Consider the following 8,402-nt stretch of genomic DNA (forward strand, 5'->3'; position numbering starts at 1 on the left):
AATTGTCCCATGCATTTGTGAGATAACCCATCTCTTCTACATTAATTTGAAACATCCTTTTCATTTAATATTATTTTCCTGAATGTTTCTGAGTCTCTTTTTGGACCTCATTCTGTCCCATTGGTCTGTCTGCTCGCATGCTAGGACCGCGCACTCTTAATTTCTGTGGCTTTATAATACATTTTAACATCTCACAGGGATATTTCATTATTTTCTTTCCTCAGAATTTTCTCAGCTATTCTTGTATGTTCCATTTTCCACATAAATTTTAGACTCGGGGCGCCTGGGTGGCTCAGTCGGTTAAGCATCCGACTTCGGCTCAGGTCATGATCTCACAGTCTGTGGGTTCAAGCCCCACATCGGGCTCTGTGCTGACAGCTCAGAGCCTGGAACCTGCTTCCGATTCTGTGTCTCCCTCTCTCTCTGTCCCTCCTGCTCTCTGTCGCAAAAATAAATAAAAACATTAAAAAAAATAAAAAAAAAATTTTTAGACTCAACTTGTCTATGTTAATTTGAATGAGGTAAGGTTCTCAAGGTCTTTGTTGAAATAAGAAGTCTAACAGATTTATTTACCTTATGCCTCCTTGTGAAGGAAGAGAGAAGCCAGAAAAGTTCACAAATGCTTATACCTTTGGAAAAACAGAGGCACCACTTAAAATACTTCTGTCAGAGCCAACTTAAGTAAGATGGCCAATGGGAATTAGAGCCTTGGGGGGAAGCTGAGGTTACTTTTCTCAGGGCAGAGCAGCAACCTTGAAAAAGCAAGTGACTTGCCTATTCCTTCGTTGGGATAACGTCTCAAGGATGGATGTTTATGATGCGAGATGCTGTCTGTTTTTTGCAGCTGCAGGGGGAAAAGGACCATTTCCACCCTTCACTTTTGCTGCAGTTTTGCTGTGGTTTTTCAAGCCTAAAACCTGGCATTCTGTTCCCTGGTACTGAGAGAAAAAAAGATGGGTCTGAAAAGCATAAAAACACGTTCCCGGAAAGGAAAGGCGAAGAATAAGATCATGAACAAATGGCGTGTGGGCTTGGATTATATGACATTCAGTAAAGCTCGGAAATACAAAACAAAACAAGAACAACAAGGAAAAACAAAACCCTCCGTTGGTGTTTTCATTAGGATCATACTAAATGCACAGATTTATTTGGAAAGGACGGCCGTCTTTCCACAAGACAGTCTTTCTATCAAAGGGTAGGAAATATTTGCGTTCAGTCGAATCTTTTTTTTTTTTTGTCTCTCTGGTTTTTAGATTTTCTTTGTGGATGAATCTTACACATTTAACGCACTCTTGGGTGTTTTATCTTCTTGGTTCTTATTGTAACTGGAATCGTTTCTTTAATTATATTTACAAAGTGATCGCTGTTAATACAGATCCTTGGATATTGATTTGTTTTTTTAGCATTTATTTTGTACCCATTCAACTTACTGGACTGTCCTACTATTGCTAACCGTTTTGCAATAGATTCTCTTCATTTTTCCAACCATACAGGCAATGATAATTTTTGCTTCCTCCTTCCCAGTTTTTGTGCCTCTTGTCTAATTGAGTCAGATGATTCCTACAGTACAACGTTAAATGGCAGTGGTGATAATGGGTGATTGTGTCCTGTTCCCCATTATAGAGTGCTTCTCATATTTTACCATTAAGCACTCGTTTCTGACTTGAGATATTTAAAGAAAAATTTTTTAATGTTTATTTATTTTTGAGAGAGACAGAGACAGAATGCAAGTGGGTTAGCGGCAGAGAGAGAGGGAGACACAGAATCCGAAGCAGGCTCCAGGCTCCGAGCTGTCGGCACAGAGCCCGACGCGGGGCTCGAACTCACAAACCGTGAGATCGTGACCTGAGCCGAAGTCGGACGCCCAACCAACTGAGCCACCCAGGCACCCCGACTTGAGATATTCTAAATTTGGCATTTTACAGGATTGGTTATCTTTTTATTTACCAAGATTTTAAAAATCAGGACGAAATTGGAATTTAACAAACACCTATTATCTGTGAAGATGAACACATTTTTTTCTCCAGACTTGTTCATGTGGTAAATCACATCCATAGATTTCCTGATATTGAACAACTCTTCTGTGATTGGCATAACTGCATTTGTTTGTGGAATTTATTCTTTTCATGCACCGTTGGATCTGTTGGCTAGTATTGGATTTAGAATATTCACATCTATATCCATAAGTGAAGTTGGTCTGTGGTTTCCTTTCACTACGGGGGTTTCATCAGGTTAAGTTATCATCGCTCTGCTAGTTTCATCAGAAAAATTCGGAAGCTGTGTTCTTTCTCCATGCTCTATGGCAGTTTAAAAGCAGCATTTTCTTTTTTTTTTTTTTTTAACTTTTTTTTTTTTATTTTTTTTTTTTATTTTTGGGACAGAGAGAGACAGAGCATGAACGGGGGAGGGGCAGAGAGAGAGGGAGACACAGAATCGGAAACAGGCTCCAGGCTCCGAGCCATCAGCCCAGAGCCTGACGCGGGGCTCGAACTCACGGACCGCGAGATCGTGACCTGGCTGAAGTCGGACGCTCAACCGACTGCGCCACCCAGGCGCCCCAAAAGCAGCATTTTCTAATCAATAAAGGTTTAGCAGGATTCACTTGTGAAACTGTCTGAACCAGATGCTTCTCTGTCTGGGTGGATGCCTCTATAGCAAATTTTTCAGCATTTTCTATGGTAACTGATATTTTCTCTCTGGTTTTTAGATTTTCTGATATTTTCTGATTTAAAAAAAAATCTCTTTTGGAGGGCACCTGGATGGCTCAGTCGGTTAAGTGTCCGACTTTGGCTCTGGTCATGATCTCGGGGTCCGTGAGTTTGAGCCCCGTCCCTCTTCGGGCTCTGTGCTGACAGCTCAGATCCTGTGTCTCCCTCTCTCTCTGCCCCTCCCCTGCCCTCACTGTCTCTCTCTCTCAAAAAATAAATAAACATTTAAGAAAAGACTTAAAAAATCTCCTTTGGGGTCAGTTTTGATTATTTATATTTTCCTAGAAAGTCGTTCATTTGGGCAAGGCTTTCAGACTTATTTGCACAGAAATGAGCGAAAGAATTAAGACATTACTTCTTAGATTTCCTCTATATCTCTGGTTATTCCCTCAACTATCCTTATTTGGTATGTTTGTTCTTTCTCCTTTATTTTTACTTTTTTTTTTTTTTTTTTTTAAGTAGGCTTCATGCCCAGCATCATGGAGCCCAATGCGGAGCTTGAACTCACAACCCTGAGATCAAGACCTGAGCTGAGATCAAGAATTGGACTCTTAACTGACTGAGCCACCCAGGTGCCCCTCCTCTATTTCTTTATTAGGGTAACTAATTGTTTCTCATCTTATTTATTTATTTATTTATTTATTTATTTATTCTTTAAGGAACCAACTCTTAGCGTTATTGTTTTTCTAGCTTCTAAATTCTGCTCTTCTCCTTTTTAATTTTTTTTCTCCCAGCCTTCTTTGGGCTTATGTTGTTATTCTTATCGAAACATCTGGAATTAGGTACTGAATTTAACATTTAAAGCAGCTTGATTGCGATATAAGTTACGTATCGTAAAATCTACCCATTGACAGTTTGCGAGCATTTCCCTCAGCCCCCAAATTTCCCCCTCCTGTTTGTATCAGTTCCTGCTCCCTCCTCTGGCCCCGTGCAACCACCAATTTGCTTCTGTCTTCTTTTTTTTTTTTTTTTTTTGCCTTTCCCAGGAATTTCACATAAATAGAGTCATACGATATGTTGCCTTCTGGCTTCTTTCACTGTGTCTGGCTTCTTTCACTCGGCATAATCCTTACGAAGTTCATCCATGTTTATGCTGCATAGTAGTCCTCTGCAAGGACATAGCACTTTGTGTTTCCACGGACCAGTTGATGAACATTTTGACCGATTCCAATTTGGGGCTATTATGAATGGTGTTGATATGAATATTTACATACAAGTTTTTGTGTGGAGATATATATATATATATATATATTTTTTTTTTTTTTTTTTTTCTCAGTACATACCCAGGAGTGAAATTGCTAAGTTATATGATATGCATAGGCTCAACCTTGAAAGAAACTACTGAACTGTTTCCAGAGGGCTGTACCTTTCAACATTCCAATCAGCAATGTAGGAGAGTTCCTGTTTCTCCACAGCCTTGCCAACATTCAACATCATGGCCACTTTTTAAATTAGAGCCATTTTAATGGATGTGTAGTGATAGATCATTGGGTTTTCATTTGTATTCCCTTAGTAACTAATGATGTTGAGGATCTTTTCATGTGCTTATTAGCTGTTTGTGTATCTTCTTTGGCGAAATGTCTGTTCAAATCCTTTTTCTACTTCAAATTGAGTTGTTCGTGCTCTTATTATTAAATCATAAGATTTTTCATCTATTCTAGAGGCAAGTCCTTTATCAGATATCTGATTTGCAAATATTAGCTCCCAGTCTGTGTGGCTTTTCTTTGCATTTTCTTCATAAGGTCTTTTGAAGATCAAGTTTCCCATTTTTATGAAGACCAATTTATCAGGGTTTTTTTTTTTCTTTTATGAATTGTGCTATTGATGTTACATCTAAGAAATCTTTTCTTTCTTTTCAAAAAAAAATTTTTTTTTTTTGATGTTCATTTAATTTCTGAGACAGAGAGACAGCATGAACGGGGGAGGGTCAGAGAGAGAGGGAGACACAAAATCCAAAGCAGGCTCCAGGCTCTGAGCTGTCAGCACAGAGCCCAACTTGGGGCTTGAACTCACAGACCGTGAGATCATGACCTGAGCTGAAGTCGGATGCCTAACCGACTGAGCCACCCAGGTGCCCCAAGAAATCTTTTCTTAATCCAGTGTCATAATTTTCTTTTATGTGTTTGTCTGTAAGGTTTATAGTTTTAGGTTTTACACTGAGATTGTCCCAAATGATCCATTTTGAGTCAATGTTTTACATGGTGTGCGGTAAGGGTCTCAGTTTGTGTGTGTGTTTGTTTAGTTTTGCAAAGGAACATCCAGTTGTCCCAGTGCCCTTTGTTGAGAAGATTGTCCTTTCCTCATTTCTTAGTAAATCTATTTTTATTATTTTTTTCTTGTTAATTAAACTAGTTTTAGTACTTAGGTTTAACTATGTACTGTTTTGAATTCATTTTCTAGATAATATTTTACTTGCAGTTTTGATTTTTTTTTGACCCAAGAATGCTTTAGGCTGTGATTTCCACATAACAAGCCTTATGTGTTGTTGGTTTTTTTTTTTTTTTTCAATTTAAAAACCGATCTCTATTTTAATAATTGGTAGTAGAGAATGTTCTAAATTGCCCTTTCGAAATGTTCTAAGTTGCCCTTTACAGGTACTCTGCGAGGCAGGTATTTTATGCATGTGAAAATTCCGTGGGCCTTGAAAAAAGTTGTCTTCTGTGTTTACAGGACATGGAGAAAACTCCTCTGCTGCAGGAGCAAACGAGGCCAAGGTGCAAAGGGAGGTAGAAGCGGAAGCCAGAAATGGACCTGCCCCCTCGGATCCAGCCCCTTAGACCAGCTCTACCCTGCCTCTGTCTTGCCTACTTGAACCTGGAAAGTCTCCCTTTCTCTAACTCTGGTCTAGCTTTGGCTCTGCACCCCAGAGCGTCCCGGTGGTAGTAGCATCATCACGACAGAGAAGACTCATTTGAGGTAACAATAACGCTTTATCTGTGTTCCCACCATTTCTTTAGTTTTGCTCTGTGGGCTCTGTCATGTGGGGTTCGATCTTTCCCGGCCCGCATCGTCATGTCAGGTGGGGGAAAGGGGACTTCATTCAATAATTTCAGGCGTGCCGTCTCGGGTCACAGTCAAAATTCTGAACTCAATCTTTAGGGTTGAGGCTCCCCTGCTCTTCCAGCTCAGGCCTGCAGGGGGCAGAACTGTGGCGGGAAATGGCAGCTGGGCTGGTTTCTGCCCCGTTCGTCGGCTTCCACTCCTGAGCCTGGTTGACTGTGCTGTCCGACCTCCCTCGGGGAGGGGGCAGTCTCATTGGTCTGTTCTGCGGTGGCCGTGAGAGCAACAGGTCAAGCGTGCAGGGCTCCTGCTCTGTCTCTTGCCAACTTTGAAGCCCTCTCCCCGAGGCAGTGCTCAACGGCGGCCCCGTGTGGCCCCTGGAGGCAACAGCAGCGTTGGATGACTCACGCGGCCCTCTGCCTTGGGCTGCCCTCCCCACCCCCTCTGGGCGAAATCCCAGCGAGTCCCGGTCAACCTGGAGGCCTTAAGAGGGTGATAAATGTAGGGCTTCCTGCTAACCAGGCATCGAGGGCCCAGGGAGTTCAGTGGGAGAAGACACGAGGTGTGGCTGTATTCGCCCCTGGGATTTATGAAATAGTTAACGTCACCACAATTTATTACCCTTTGTTTAAAAGTTGAGGTTTGGGGTGGTGAAGTGACTTGACCACAGTCCCGCAGTGGGCACGTGAGGAAGTCCCAGCTAGAACCTGGCACCTCGGATTCCAAGGGCTGGGAGCCTTCCTCGGCACCTCCCTGGAGACGCGAGGTGACATGAAATGTCCTTCAACGGTGGAGAAGACGATGAATGGCATTACAAAGGAAAGGCAGGGTGCTTGGGTCAGGGTGCTCAGTTGGTTAAGCGTCCCGCTCTTGGTTTCCGCTTAGGTCATATGATCTCACAGCTGGTTCATCAGATCAAGTCCAGCGTTAGGCTCTGCACTGACAGTGCCGATCCTGCTTGGCATTCTCTTTCCCTCTTTCTTTGCCCCTTCTCTCTCTCTCTCTCTCTCAAAAATAAGCAAAAATAAAAAACTTTAAAAAAAAAAGGAAAGGCAAAAATGACATATAGGTTAAAGATTTTTAAAACATGCAAAACATCTTTTAAATGTCCTCTGGAAGTTTGTACCCCCTGCAAAGCGGGAAACATCTGGAATCTGTGCTCCCGGCCAGAAGAGCTTGCAAGTGCCCTTTGTCTGGGGCAGGGCAGGGAGGAAGTTGGGTTGTTCTCCACAGGACTCCTGAATTGTCATTTTTAATGTCCTCTTGCACTGCAAGGAGTCAGAATTGGCTGGTGAAGTCTCCCTCCCCTAGAAATACTCCTTAGAAAGAATGCCGAATGTGCTTATGAGCATTTGTTTATTGACGTTTTTTTAAAATGCCAGTTCTGACATCCTGAAATGTAAAGGCACTTGTTTCTATCCTTTTTTTTCTTCTTCTTGTTTTTCTGGCTAATCAAAGCCACACTATTGCTACCTTTGCTTCCAACTTAGACATCTTCTAAGCTGACTGGTTCTTCAGTAGAGAAAAGAAAAGAAGAGGGAGGGAGGGAGAGAAAGAAAGAAAGAAATGACTAATGGATGGATGGAAAGAAAGGAAGAAAGGAAGAAAGAAAGAAAGAAAGAAAGATGAAGAGATAAAGAAAGGGAGGAAAAGAAAGAGGGAGGGAGTGAAAGAGGGAAGGAAGGAAGGAAGGAAGGAAGGAAGGAAGGAAGGAAGGAAGGAAATAAATAAGCCACGGCTATCTGGGAGAATTTGGTCTCTAATGTCAAAGGAACCAGAAGGTGTTGGGGTCCTTTCTCCCAGAACTTTAGCTCAGACCAGTATTTACCAGGTGAATGGCTTTGTTTGATTGCATTTTGTCTAGACTGAACCAGAAGGTCTAAAGAGACATACACAAATAGGAAGAAAATTCTTGGCCCTCGTGGTGGTACAACTTGTTCCATTTCACTGTTATGTAAGCATTTGGGAATGACAGAGTTGGCGTCATCCACACGGCATACTAAGGCAGGCAGCTGCCCAGCCCCTGTGACCATGATCTTGACCACCTCTTCAACCCCAGGCACAGAACACTTTCATTAGATGATGCCATGTGGCCACGGCCATGACAGAGTGTAGAATTCTTTTTTTAAAATAGCATTTGTAGGGGCACCTGGGTGGCTCAGTCGGTTGAGTCCAACTTTGGCTCGGGTCGTGATCTCATGGTTCGTGAGTTCCAGCCCCGCATCGGGCTCTGTGCTGTCAGCTCGGAACCTGGAGCCTGTTTCGGATTCTGTGTCCCCCTCTTTCTCTGCCCCTTCCCCACGCATGCTGTGTCTCTCAAAAATGAATAGACATTGAAAAAAGATTTTTAAAATAGCGTTTGAATTTTCTATATAAGCCTTCCACTTTATTTTCCCATAGTCTCTCAAGGCTTTCTGTGTTAAAGACACAGGGTGAGGTTTACATCGAAATGTAACATGCATGCAGAAAACTGAATGTGGCCCAAGTGTATGATGCTATGAAGAGCCCCAAACTGATCAAATCCATGGAACAGATTATGGCCAGCACCCTAGGGTCCTCCTCCTTCCACCTTGAGTTACTTACCTTCAGCTGGAGGAGATCCACTGTCCTGTCTTTTATTTTTTTATTTTTTATTTATTTTTATATATTTTTTTAACGTTTATTTATTTTTGAGACAGAGACAGAGCATGAACG

Source organism: Panthera onca, chromosome C2 (assembly GCF_046562875.1).
Source record: "Panthera onca isolate mPanOnc1 chromosome C2, mPanOnc1 haplotype 2, whole genome shotgun sequence".
Taxonomy (NCBI): Eukaryota; Metazoa; Chordata; class Mammalia; order Carnivora; family Felidae; genus Panthera; species Panthera onca.